We start from the raw sequence: 14,119 nt of genomic DNA, 5'->3' as shown, positions 1-14,119 counted from the left end.
GATTTACAAAACAACAAGGGTTTTCTCCAACTTTTTGCACTGAAAGGGGACAAACAGTGCCAGACTTTCCACAATTGGTTTGAAGGGCTTCAGGGTCAAGAGATTAGCAGGAATCTTAGCTCCCCGTGCAAATATAACCAGGAACCAATCACAATGGCAAGGAGTCTTTCTAATTAAAGGAAGCAGAACCTCAACATTTTCATTCACTTGACTTCTATTTTACTCCTGATTGCCTAAAATTTGTCCCTATGAGCGACAGTATTTACTTTAGAGGAGACAGCTTGTGCAATGACAGCTGCAAGAAGGAAAGTTCGCCGAGTCCATTTGTTAGAAGCAAAACAAGAAACACAATCGCAACACCGGGGTTAAAGATGAACACATTATTAAAAAGCAATGAAACATGAGCCACAACCATATACTATCTGCCCAAAGTTCAAAGGGAAAAGGGCACTAAAATGACATGGCTGGAAGAGAGGAGCATGTGACAAAACTTAATTTTTTTTTAAAAAAAAGCCCAGAGAATGATAAACAAAATCCACAAGTCTAGAATGTTTACCTCAGACAGAAACAGTAAACTGGGGTTGGACAGATAAGAAGTTTGGGTAATGTTCTAGGTTCTTGCTTTGGTCTGGAATTTTTCACGGTTTCCCTTTTATAGTTCGTCGTGTTATGTATCCCCCTGGCTATTAACCATTACTTTTAAAACTGCGATGTAATTCACATATAATAAACTGCACAGACTTAAAATCTAATGAGTTTGGACGTTAATTAACACAGGAAAGTATGCCTGCAGTCAAAATAAAGCACCAAATAAACTCGAACTTTTCCTACCTGTGCGCCTTACCCCACTTACAAAACAGGTTACCCTAATTTTCTTTTTCTTTTAAAAATCGTTTCGCACATTTAAATGTTCATGGCTTACAAAAATAGTGTCCTGGTAGGCCTGGAGACAATACGTGAAACAGCAACAGCCATAAAATACTACATAAGTAATCTCAAAAGCCTACGTGGCATTTTACGTTAGGAAAAAAGGTAAATTTCGAATCTGGTTTCAAAGTGGCGTTTAATTTCGCTTTTTTTTCCGGAGCCACCAGGTGCTGACGACCGAGTATGCAAGGCTTGGAGGTGACCCCGAGGCCCCAGCTCCGCACACGGGTGACAACTCTGGCGGCTGACGGCAAATCACAGAGCTTTGATAGAGTTAAATTGACTTCAGACGCCACACACCGCGGAGCTCGTCTACGCATCCAACGGTGAAAAACTTGAAAACGCTCTCAGAGGAGCAGAGACTGGCAGCGAGGAGACTCCCTCCGAGTCTTCCCCAGGCTCAGCCGACAAAACGGACGCGGCGGGGTACACAGCTCGGCCGGCCTCAGCTGCTCCGAACCGGCCCCGGGCGCGCCCACCACGACCCCCGCGCGCGCCCGGGGGGGAGCCCGGGACCGCGCCCCGCCGGGACCGCGCCCTCCGCTCGCCGCCGCGGGGCCACCTGCTGCGCCGCCCGCCGCTTCCGGCTCCCAGGCCGCCCGGAGGCTGCGCCCGCCGCGGCCCGCGCTCCTCACCTGGCGGGCGGCCCTCACCACCGGACGCGCTGCCGCCGCCGCCTCTCGCCGCCACCGACTGAGGACAGGTGAGGCCGCCAAACCCCCACTCGCTCCGGCCCGCCGCCACCGCCGCCGCCGCCGCCGGCCCTCCGTCCGCTGTTTATTAAACTTTTCTGTTTGGCTGCTCGGCCTGTGACGCGGCCTCCAGGAAGCGCCCGCGATTGGTTCGCGACGCGCGCTGACGCGGCGGTCCTAGCCCGCTGCCTAATTATGACCGGGCCGGGCGGGGCTGCGGGCCGGCGGCGGCGTGGGGGCGGGGCTGAGGCTCGGAGAGTGCACCTATTGGTTAAGGCGTTGGAGGGGCGTGGCAGGAGGCGCGGCTCCTTTCTCGGCTACGCCCCTGCCTCCTGGAGGGCGGCGGGGTTGGACTTACCTTCTCGGTTGCTGCTTCGTGGGCGGGAGGGTCCCGAGCAGGGGGTTGTCCAATGATTTAGCTCCGGACTCTGCAGCCCCTCAGGGAGCGGCTGCCCACGTGTGGTGTTCACCTGCATAGCGTGAGAGGAAATCTTGAGCTTCTATTTCCCCGGCCTCCAGGTGGGCCCGAGCAAAGTTCAGGACTGGAGGTGTGTGTGCTCGCTTGTGTAACGCACACCCACACACACGGGCTCTAGCTCCTGGACCCCTATCTTTTGCAGGCGTGGATTCCAGTCTCAGCTACCCCTGCACAAATCGTGCGGCGGAGCGGGGGGGGGGGAGCGAGAGGCCGCGGATTTGGGGAGCAAATGTGATGTCGTGAGCGACTCCCCTGAGAGTCCCCAGCCCAAGCAGGAGTGCCAAGAGCCCTGTCTTTATTTGAAATTCTGTTAATTTGTTAGTCGTGGGGTTGTGCATTCATTTTGGTGTTTTAAAGTGTTTCTTTTTGGTCATTGCCCCCATACCTATGTCCCTGAAGTTTCTTCCCTTCTTTTACAGTAGCAGGGCTCACGGGCGCGTGATTGGAATACAGCTGACCATGTGTTTGGGCTGCTTTCTGTGGTCCTGCAGAATGAGAGGATAGTTGGAGTGGGGGACGTGATGGAAGTCAATTCTTCCAGGAAGAACTAACCCTTGAAAAACGACTTCTTGGAAAGCCAGAGGACACACTCCTGAACAGGGCTTGAGAGAAACACACAATGCTCTTGTGAGGGGACAGACAGCTAATGGGACAGGGTATTAAACTGCTAAAGCTAGGCCAGCCGTGGTGGCCCATGCCTTTATAATTCCAGCAGTGGGACTGGCGTATCTCCGAGTTCGAGGTCAGCCTGGAATGCCTATCAATTTCTAGCGTGGCCAGGGCTACTTAGTGAAACCCAGCCCCAAATAAATATCAATGAAGCTAAGTCTACTGCATGAAAACAGCAGAATTTGAGGCCTTTTCTCAGCTCCTGCGAGTATCCTAGGAGTGTTTTTGAGAAGCATTCAACTCCCTTTCAAAATTTCTGTTTAGGGCTGGAACAATGACTCAGCAGTTAGGAGCACTTAGTGCTCTTGTGGAGGACCTAGATTGGGTTCCCATGGTCCACATGGTGGCTCACAACTGTCAAAACACTAATACATTTGAAAACAAATCTTTAAAGCCAGGTGCGGTGACTCTTGTCTTTCATCCCAGCACCAAGGAGGCAGAGGCAGGTGGATCTCGAATTTGGAAGCCAATCTGGTCTGCAGAGTGAGTTCCCAGACAGCCAGGACTAGTAGAGAGACCTAGGCCAAAAACAAAAACAACAAATCTCCTTCTCCCTTCCTTTCCTCCTTCCCTCTCCTCCCTCCCTCCCTCTCTCTGTCTCTCCCTCTGTCTCTCTAACAGGTTAAACTGCCAAGAGAATTTTGCCCAAGGAGGAAAAACGTAGAATTTGGCCTGCGGTTTAAATTGCTGCCCAGGCGTGTTTTGACTTAGTACATGGAGCCGTGTCTAATCTTTCGAGGTCTTCAGTTTTCTACCCATTGGGAAATCATCAGTGAGGGAAGCAAAGATTCCCCACCTCCAGAGAGGAAAATGCTGACGGAGGGCATGCAAATCAACCTAATAGCAAACATCTGTTGTGAATTGTAAGGCGATAGGTGACGTAGATGGAGATGGTAGCCCTCCAAATGGAGGCTTGGGGGCTATAGAACAGTAGTCAGGATAGGCCCAATGCGAAGAGGAAGTTTGAACCGAAGTATAGACAGTGAGAGTGTCCCAGGGAGGATGCCAGAGTGTGAGGATTGATAAACCTCACTCTCAAACTAGGAAAGACAAAAATGTAATGGTGGTGGGTCAGTCGGGTGAACCTGTGAGGTTTTGTTTATACTGTGGGCTTACTGTAAGTAAAATGTACCAGCACAGGGTTTTGAACAGAAAAGTAACACGGAACACTTTAAGGGATAATTCCCCATTAAGAGTAGTCCCGCCAAGCAGTGGTGGTGCACACGTTTCAATCCCAGCAGAGGCAGGTGGATCTCTGTGAGTTCAAGGCCAGCCTGGTCTACAGGAGCTAATTTCAGGACAGGCTCCAAAGTTACAGAGAAACCCTGTCTCAAAAAACAAAAACAAAATAAAAAACAAAAACAAAAGGGTAGTTCCAAGAACACGTATGTTAGCAGCAGGAATCTATACGTAAGATTCTGTCTGACTGTGTGTTAGAGCTGATGGCATGGCACCATGGCAACGAGGGAGGCTACCGGAAGAGACCAAATTGTGGACATACTTTTAAAATAGAGCCAACAGAGTTTCCTGATTGGATGATACATTTTCACTCCTGTAGAATGTGGAGTGAGAGAGAAACGAATTAGGTGAGATTGAGTTTTGGCTCGCTCAACTGAGAGGTAAAGCGAGAAGGAATGAAGATTTCAGCCCCCATCCACGTGAGAGGGAAGATCTGCAGGTGGATATCTGACATGTTTCAGAGGTTCTGGAACCTTTAGATGAAAGAACCCAGTTGGAAGAGGTAGGAGATCCTTGAGGGTACCCCACCTCTAGCCCCTTTATATCTTTCTCTGATTTGTATCCACACCAAGCTGGAGCTCCCCATCCACATGTTCCCACCTCTGTGTCATTTGGTTCTAGTGCGCAGATCCAAGACATCATGAACGGAATCTTCTGAAACCATGAGTCACATTAAATCCTTGCTTAAACTGTTTCTGTCAAATATTTGGCCATAGCAACTGGAGTAACTAATATAATCTTCCTTCCTTCCAGATCTTTCCCACACCCCAGCCCTAGGCAACTACTAATGGAACATGGCTGCTTCCACTCATGATGATATTTACAAGGTCCATTCATGTCTTGCGTCGGTGCTGTATGTCCTTTTCACTGCTGAGTAATGTGTCGTGTTTGATACACATGTGCCATGTTTTATTTATCCATTAGTCAGCATATGAACTTTTGAGTTCTTTCTGATTGGGAGCAAATAGTGCCATGGTGACTATTTCTAAGTTTTAGTGAGAACATATATGTCCATCTCTCTCTCTCTCTCTCTCTCTCTCTTTCTCTCTCTCATTTTTTTTGTTTTTTTTTTGTTTGTTTGTTTTCGGTTATTTATTTATTTATTTGGGATAGGGTTTCTTGTGAAGCTTTGGCTGTCCTGGAAGTTATATTTTAGACCAGCCTGGCCTTGAACTCAGAGATCCACCTGCTGCTGCCTTCAGAGTGTTGGGATTACAGGTGTGTGCTACCGGTATGCATTTCTCTTGAGTATATGATTGTTTTTTAATCTTCTTATTGGAAATAGATTTTTTTTTTCTCACATGATATATCCTGATTACGGTTTTCCTTCCTGCTACTCCTTTTTCTTACCCTCTACCTCTTCTCCCAACCAGATTCATCCTCTATCCTTTTCTGTCTCTCATTAGAAAACAAAAGACAGGCAAATCTCTGTGAGTTCGAGGCCAGCCTGGTCTACAGAGTGAGTTCTAGGATAGCTAGAGATACATGGAGAAATGCTGTCTCGAAAAACAAAAAAAGAAAAAAGAAAGAAAAAAGAAAACAAAGTCTTCTAAGGGATAATAAAATAAAACACTAGCACATTATAATTGGAACAAACAAACAAGGTAAAGAGTGCAAGAAAAGGCACAGCCCTCAGAGCCCCCTTCATTTGCACATTCAGGGATCTCATAAACACACTAAACTGGATATCATAATATATACACAGAGGACTTGGTGCAGACCTGTGCAGGCCTTGCACAAGCTGCTTCCGTCTCTGTGAGTTCATATGAGCTTTGTTCATGCTGATTTAGAGGACTCTGGTTTCTTGGTGTCCTCCACACATTCTGGCTCTTACATTCTTTTCCCTTCTTTCTCCACAGGGTTCCGTGAGCTCTGAGGGAAGGGATTTGATGAAGACATCCTTTCAGGGCTGAGTGTTCCAAGTTCCTGCATAATATCTGTCTGTGGGTCTCTGTATTTGTTCCCGTATGTTACAGAAGGAAGCTTCTCGCTGATGACTGAGCAAGGCACAGATCAGATCCCAGGTCTGTCTAATCTCAGATTCATGGCCACCCAGACAGTGTTGGGTAGAGAGTGTCTTGTGAAGTGGGCCTTCAGTCAAAGCAGATATTGGTTGATCATTCTGCTGGTTTGAATAAGAATGGCCCCCATTGTCTCATATGTGAATGCTTGGTCACGAGGGAGTGACACTGTTAGGAGGTGGGGCCTTATTGGAGGAAGTGTGTCACTGGAAGTTGGGCTTTGTAGTTCCAAATGTTCAAGCCAAAACCAGTCTCTCTCTCTCCCTCTCCCTCTCCCTCTCCCTCTCCCTCTCCCTTTCTCCCTGCTCCTTCTCCTTCTAGGCTCCTTCTCCAGCACCATGCTTCCCACCATAATGATAATGGACCAAAGCTCTCAACCAGTAAGCCAGCCACAGTTAAATATTTTTCTTTATAAAAGATGTCTTCATAGTCACGGTATCTTGCATTGAAACCCTAAGACAGTTGCAATTGAAAACCCTTGCAATTGAAACCCTAACTAAGACAGTTGTGCCACCCATTGCCCTAGCATATCTCGCAGGCAGGACAGCATTGTAGATCAAAGGACTTTTGGTTGACTTGGTGTTTACATTTCTCTTTTGGTAGCATTCAGAGTATCTTTCTGTACCAAAGATGCTAGGCACATAGTAGTGAAGGTTCTATGTAGGCACCAGCTCAATGTCTCCATATTCAGTGAGTTGTGTATGTTGTCTTCACCAATGGGGCCTTGCTGTCGGTTTGTAGAGAGCAACCTATAGCCCTAGACTTCTTGGGGATTCATTCCATGGAACCCCTTTGGCTAACAACTCAATTAGATGTAACCCAGTCCCAATACTGGAAGCTTCATGTTGTCAAGAGCTGTCCAGTTGGGACTCAGACTCCGTTTTTATTTGGTGATTTCGTTTAGATAACCTTCATATGTGAAAATATTTTAGAAACTTAATCTAGTGTTTTAGTTTCCATACTATCCCATAATTTAGCTCCCCATACTCTCTCCCTGTCTTACTCTCTTGTCCCCCTCCCCTCTTGATCCTCCCAGTCCAACCTCCATCTGTCTATTGAAGCATGATTAATAAAAGCTCAGAGAGGGAAACTGGGGTTCAGCCTGAAGGTCAGAAAAACAAAAGTCATCCATTGGCTCTCACTTCTACCTCAGTCCGAAGTGGTGATCCTGCCTCCAAGAATCTCAGAATGAGACTGAGTGCCATCTCCTCCCGTTTTATAATCCTCTCTAGTGCTGGGATTAAAGGCGTGCACTGCCCGTTTTCTATGGCAATCCTTTCCTGTGGCAATGAGTTCAAGTATATTGTCACATTCTCTTTTAGCAGGCTTAGTGTGTCTGATTTTATGTTTAGGTCTTGGATCCATTTGAAGTTGAGTTTTGTGCAGGGTAATAAGTATGGGTCTATTTGGATTCCTCTACATGCTGACATCCAGGTATGCCAGCACCGTTTATTGAAGAAGTTTTCTTTTTTCCTGTTGTATAGTTTTGGCTTCTTTGTCAAAAATCAGGTAGCCATAGGAGTGTGGATTTATGTCTGGGTCTTCCATTTGATTCTGTTGATCAATGTGTCTATTTCTGTGCCGATACAATGCTGTTTTTATTGCTATACCTCTGTAGTACAAATTGAAATCAGAGATAGTGCTACATCCTGAAGTTTTGTTTATTTCTTCTTTTAATCATTGTTCAGGATTGTTTTAGCCATCCGAGGCTTTTGTGTTTGCTTATGAAGCTGAAAATGGTGCTTTCAAGACCTGTGAAGAATTGTGTTGAAATTTTCATCAGGATTGCATTGAATCTGTGGATAGCTTTTGGTAGAATGGTCATTTTCACTATATTAATCCTAGTGATTCATAAACATGAGAGATCTTTCCATCTTCTGATATTCTTCTCAATTTCTTTCTCTAGTGTCTTAAAGTCTCTTATCATGTAGGTCTTTCACTTGCCTGGTAAGAGTTACCCCAAGATACTTTGTGTTATTCGCAGCTACCATGAAAGGTGTTATTTCTCTGATGTTGCTCTTAGTCTGTTTGTCGTTTGTGTATAGGAGGGCTTCTGATTTTTGTGATATGATTTTGTATGCTGCTCCCAAAAGGACTGAATTGACACAAGCACACACCAAACCAAGGATATTCATTTAATCAGGAGGGAGAAAGGGCAGGGAACAGAGACAGAGACAGGGTACAGAGGACAAGAAAGAAGAGAAAAGGGGCAAGGGGAGGAGGAAGGAATATTTGCCCCAGGAGCACATAGATGTGACCCGTAGGTAAATAACTGTTTATAAAGGAAAAAAAGAAACCCCGCCTTAGGATGAGTTCGTTTGTTTTGATTGGGTATGTTAATTTTGTTAGTCAAAAGAGGGCTTTTGATTGCTTGATTTCAGTACTTGGATAGCTAGCCCTTGGTGGTCAACCTCAGGAAGAGGAAATGACCAAATAAGGGAACAGACCTTTGTAGCTAGTTTTAGGAATGTAATCTTAATGTCTTGTTTTTTTGTTTGTTTTTGTTTTTGTTTTTTGTTTTTGGCGAGGGGAAGGGTTAGCCAGATGGTGATCGTGTACGCCTTTAATCCCAGCACTCTGGAGACAGAGGCAGGAGGATCTATCTCTATGAGTTTGAGGTCAGCCTGGACTACAAAGCCAGTTTCAAGATAGCCAGGGTAACACAGAGAAACCCTCACTGGAAAAGCAAAAACAAAAACCTGTAGGCATCATGCTTGCCATGCTCAGGACTTGTAGCGTCCTTCAGCTACTTTGCTTAAAGTATTTATTAGCTGTATGAGTTTCCCAGTGGAATTTTTTGGGACACTTATGTATACTACATCTCATCTGCAGATAAAGATACTTTGACTTCTTCCTTATCAATTTATTTACCTCTGATCTCCTTCAGTTGTCCTTTTGCTATAGCTAAGACTTCAAATACTATGTTAAATAGGTATGGAGAGAGTGGACAAACTTTCAGTTTATTTGTTGGGTGGGTAACGTTTGTCAATTTTCATTTGTTGAACCATCCCTGAATTTCTGGGATGAAGCTTACTTGATCATGGTGACTGATTGTTTTGATGTTTCTTAAAGTTTGATTTCCAAGTATTTTGTTGAGAATTTTTGTATCTGTGTTCATAAGGAGAATTGGTTTGTAATTCTCTCTCTTTTTTTTTCAGTCTTTCTGTGGTTTGGGTATCAGAGTAACAGTGCCCTGATAAAAATAACAACTGAAACATTTGACTAATTACAGAAATAATTTGAGTTGGTTGGGGAAGGCACCCAATGTCAGAGGGAGCCTGTGAAACATTCCACGGTGCATTGGGCAACCCTCCCACTCACCTCCAAAAAGGAATTACATGTCAGTTCTGTCCAATTGAGAAAACTTGACCTAGAAGATAAGATACAAACTTCTGCATTGGAGCCCTGCCGGTTAGGCTTCAACATAATCCAGTGTCTACTGTTTTGCAAGAAATACCCCAAATCTCATGACTTAAAACAAAATTTAAACCTGCCAGTGTGTTGTAGGCCTGCAATTCCAGCACTCAAGGAAATGGAGACAGGAGGATTGAAAGTCTGAGGCCAATCTGTTATGTAGGTAGACACTGTCTCAAACAAAACAAAACGAACAACCTAAGATGTATTATATTTCAAGATTTTATGGGTGGATGGGGCACTCCTACTGCTTGTTTTGCCTGGGCTCTCTGTAGAACTTCGATGGCTATGCATCTGACCTCTGTGATTTTTTTTCCCAGCCTGGAGCCTTAGGGGTGCAGAGACATGGGCGTGGTCTCTGTTGGAAGTCACTACATGCCAGTTCTGCTGCATTCTGCTGATCAAAAGCACAATGAAAATGACTGTGAACTTTTTTAGTTTTAATAGACTTCTCTGGGGTTGAAGAGATGGCTCCACCATTAAGAGCCATCTTGATGCTCTTTTTTTTTTCTTTTTTTTCATTTTTTTTTATTTTTATTTTACTTTTAATGGCTGGAGAGACAGCCGTGGGTGCTGGGAACCGAACTCTTATATTTTTGGTTGTGAGCCTAGCCTTTAACGGCTGAGCCATCTCTCCAGCCCCCATCTTGATGCTCTTGAAGAAGATCCTGATTTGGTTCCCAGCATCAACGTGGAAGCTGACAACTGTCTGACACTCCTGCTCCAGGGGAACCTTCGAGAGTACCAGGCATACACAGGGTGCATTGCTGTACTCATGAACAAAATGCTTAGATAAAATAAATAAATCTTGCTGGGCAGTGGTGGCACACACCTTTAATCCCAGCACTCTTGAGGCAGAGGCAGGCAGATCTCTGTGAGTTTGAGGCCAGCCTGGGCTACAAGAGCTAGGCTGTTCCAGGACAGCTAGGGCTACACAGAGAAACCCTGTCTCGAAACTGCCCCCCCCCAAGAAAAATCTTAAAAAGAAAATAACATAGACTTCAGCCCCAGTTAACCCTTAACAGCTGATCCTCATGCTTCTAACTTCATTCAATTTTTTGAATTGAATTCAACTTTTTAGAATTCAACTTTTTAGAATTCAACTTCTAACTTCATTCAACTTTTTTCAATTAAGCATGAGCTGCGACACCCGGCTAATTTTGATCTTTCAAAGACCCTCCTCCCCCAGGTATTCACAGCTCACACTTTGAGGGCCGCTCTCTAAAGCTGCTACCATGTGCCTTGTTGACACAGTGCTTCGAGAGAGCTGAAGGGTGATTAATATTCCCAAGTAGGGTGCCTATACTGAGCCCTTGCCACTCACCGTATTCTAGGTGCCGCTCCTGTTTGTGACTTTACTCCCTGGCATGTCTTTGTCCTCACTAAACTCCCGCGCCCCCCCAAACCCAGTATAAACTCAGGCTCCTCGGTGAAGACTTTCCTGACTTCTGCAGACAAAACTAAAGCCCCTCACCTGTTTTCACACATTTCGGCTTTATTCGTCTTTCTTTTTTATCATCGTTATATCTATCGTGGAAAATATAATATCTCACTGTGACATGTACGTACATGTATTTAGTGCATTTCAGCCATAATCACCCACCCTCTCCCGTTACCCTCTGCTGTCCCCTTCCACTCTCACTGGCTTCCCTCCTTATTTCCCCAACTAGCCCCCCACCTCTGCTTTCAGGGCAGTTCTAATGAGTTTCACTAGGGTTGGTTACAGAAGCGTCGACCTCTTACCAGTGGCTATGCCTTTGAAGATGATGTTTCTTCCAGCCCTAGGGCTAGTGAAAGGCCTCAGTGGGTAGAACTGCCGCTTATTGTGCAAGCCTGGTGCCGTGAATTCAAGCCCTGGAGCCCACATAAAGGTGGAGGAAACAGCTTCACAAAGTTGTCCTCTGATCTTCATATGTGCACAGTGGCACATGTGCTCCCTCACCAATCTCGTAACCCAATAATAACAACATAGATAAAATTTCAAATAAGTCTTTTCCTGTTCCATCAGTTATTAATGATGTATAAACCCTCAGGTAGAGCCACAGCCCCATGAGCCCCTACCCACTCCTTGACAGGATGGTGACAGGCCAGATCTCGACCAGGAGATCACAGCTGTGATGCGCAGCAGCTGACCCTTTGCCGTAAGAGAAGCCTTCCCATGCTTCTCCTTTTCCTCCACTTCTTACCTTTATCCACTCCTCCTTTCAAGGTATTCCCTGACCCTTGGAGGGGGTGGATATCAATGACTTTTTTGATATCTCATAAGAGAACACCATATCCAAAGGCAACTATGGAATAGAGTTTATTTTGGCTTACATTTCTAGAGGGAGAGTCCATAAGAACTGGGGAGCCTTGGCAGCCAGCCGCAACTGCGACAGTGGGCACAGGAAACTGAGAGATCACGTCCACAGAAAACACAGAAAGGAGAGGAAACAGGAAGTGGGGTGAGACTAAAAACTCTCAAAAGCTCACCCCCCACAAATCCACCAACTACAGAACACATGTGAAGTGCCTGAGTCTATGGGACCTTTCTCATTAAAATCACAAGGTAATAGAGATGTCCCATTTTTGGCTGAACCTTCAACGGTCACTTATATTGTCACGTTGACCACTTATGAGTCTCTGCAGTGACCCCTGACACTGATCAAAGTAGCTTCTCTGAACAAAGCTGACAGCAGCACAGATCTATAGACATAAACACAGTTTCAAGAAGGCAAGTTGAGGGGTACATCATGCCCTATGAGCAAAACCACAGCAGTAACTGCCTCATTAAGACTAGCGACCTCCTAGTCATAGACTTTTGGTCAGGATTTCAGTACCAGGCTAGGATCCCCTCCTGTGGAGTGGTCATCCAATCCAAGCAGGAAGTGGTTGGTTGCCCCCATAGCAGACTTCCCACAATTGTGTCAGTGGACCCAACTTTCCTGGTCGGTTGGTAATGTTGCGCTCAGAGTCCACATCTGTGCAAATCTGTGCAAGACTGACTCAGTCATATTAATTCACACAATGTGGAAGGAAAAAAACAACTGCACAATGTTACCCTCTGACCTCCAGGTGTATACAGTGGCGTGTGCAATAATAACTCCTTATTCTAAAAGAGGGCACAGGATGCAGCTCAGTAAATTATTAATAAGGAATATAATGTTCACAAATTGCTCTTTAATGTTTCACTGAATTATCAAGGCAACAAAACTTGACTTTTTATCAGTACTTTTTTAGGATGTTCAAATGGGATTTGGCTAACTATTAGCCAAATGACATATCTCATGTTTCATTTTATTATTATTCTATTGTAATTTGAAAACACTGTCAAAAAGATAGAGCAGTAAAAGCCAAACCTTTTACTAATTAATTAGTCTAAAGTCCTAGGTCTGATTATATTCTTGTGTTTATATTACAAATATTTTAGTATACTCATTTTCTTTGATAAAGCCATATTAATGCCCACACAAATATAATCCATTATTTTTGACAGATGTTCAAAGGTAATTAAGTGTAGGTAGAAGAGTTTTACAGCAGATATTGGTGGGACTAATGGAGACTATGTTGAGGATGGGGTGAACCTAGACACATACCTAATGTCTTTCACAAGAATTTGCTTACAGTGAACCATAGACTTATGTGTAAAACATAATACATACAACTTCTAGAGAAAAAAAACAGAGGAAATAATTTAAAGTTGGCTTTGCTGATGAACTTGCACATAATACCCAAACAAAATCTATATATAAAAATGAGTTTAAGTTCAACTTTATTAAAATTAGCTTTTGCTGTGTGAATGAACAAATAAGCCACAGATTTGGAGAAAACGTTGGAAAAACACATTGATATATATATTTAAAAAAAACCTATACCCTGCAGTGGTTTGAAAGGAAATGGCCCCCTTGTGGAATTGAGGTCTCATATGCTCAAGCTATGCCCAATGAGACAGTATACTTCCTATTGTTTGCAAGATGTGGGGCACCTGACTACTCTTCTCTAGCACCATGTCTGTCTACACGCTGCCATGCCCCATCATGATGATAATGGCCTGAACCTCTGAACTCTAAGTAAGCCACCCCATTTAAATGTTTTATAAGAGTTGCTGTGGTCTTGGTGTCTCTTCACAGCATAGAAACTAACTAGTTGGGTGGTGGTTGTGGTACACACCCTTAATCCCAGCACTTGGGAGGCAAAGGCAGGTGAGTTTGAGGCGAGCCTAATCTACAAGAGAGTTCCAGGACAGCTAAGACTATTACATAAAGAAACCCTGTCTCAAAAAAAACAAAAAAGGCTTGGTGATGGTGTCAGATACCTTTAATCCCTTCACTTGAGAGGCAGAGGCAGGTGGATTTCTGTGAGTTCAAGGCCATCCTGGTCTACAGAATGAGTTCCAAAGCTACACAGAGAAACCCTATCTCGAAAAACAAGAAACGAATAAATAGAAACCCTAAGAAGTTGGAACCAGGAATAGGGTATTACTGTGATAGACCTGATCATGTTTTTTGTTTGGAGGAATTTGGACTTTGGTAACTTTTGCTTAGGAAAGCAGTGGAATGCTTTAAGCACTGCTTAGTGGACCATACTAGTGGAAGCATGGAAGACAATGATACTGACAATGAATTGATCTGTCGACAGCTGGATCAAGAGATTTCAGAGAAAAATAATTGTACTATGTTACCTGGAGAACATTCTTGTGC

The 14,119-nt window shown here is 44.6% G+C and overlaps 1 protein-coding gene and 1 long non-coding RNA gene across 5 annotated transcripts in view; one reads left to right on the top strand and one right to left on the bottom strand.

Annotated features, from left to right (window-relative positions):
* Zfand6 (zinc finger AN1-type containing 6) overlaps positions 1–1,717 on the bottom strand; it is a 59,445-nt gene extending 57,728 nt beyond the window's left edge. For both annotated transcript variants that reach the window (XM_087901585.1, XM_087901586.1), the window contains exon 1: positions 1,563–1,717. The gene's annotated coding sequence lies outside the window, so the exon portion shown is untranslated. The remainder of the gene's footprint in view (positions 1–1,562) is intronic.
* Positions 1,718–1,941: 224 nt separating this feature from the next.
* Positions 1,942–14,119, top strand: part of LOC125401022 (uncharacterized) — a 30,589-nt gene continuing 18,411 nt past the window's right edge. The window contains exons 1-3 of one of the 3 annotated variants that reach the window (XR_015736298.1): positions 1,942–2,138; positions 4,759–4,832; positions 5,865–6,029. This is a non-coding gene — a long non-coding RNA (uncharacterized LOC125401022). Of the gene's footprint in view, positions 2,168–4,758; positions 4,833–5,864; positions 6,030–14,119 lie in introns of all 3 variants that reach the window. The other 2 variants (XR_015736297.1, XR_015736299.1) reach the window with 2 other exon arrangements.

Source organism: Myodes glareolus, chromosome 24 (genome assembly GCF_982192425.1).
Source record: "Myodes glareolus chromosome 24, mMyoGla1.1, whole genome shotgun sequence".
Classification (NCBI taxonomy): domain Eukaryota; kingdom Metazoa; phylum Chordata; class Mammalia; order Rodentia; family Cricetidae; genus Myodes; species Myodes glareolus.
Note: the sequence above shows the minus strand (reverse complement) of the source record. Positions and strands in the feature narration are given on the sequence as shown.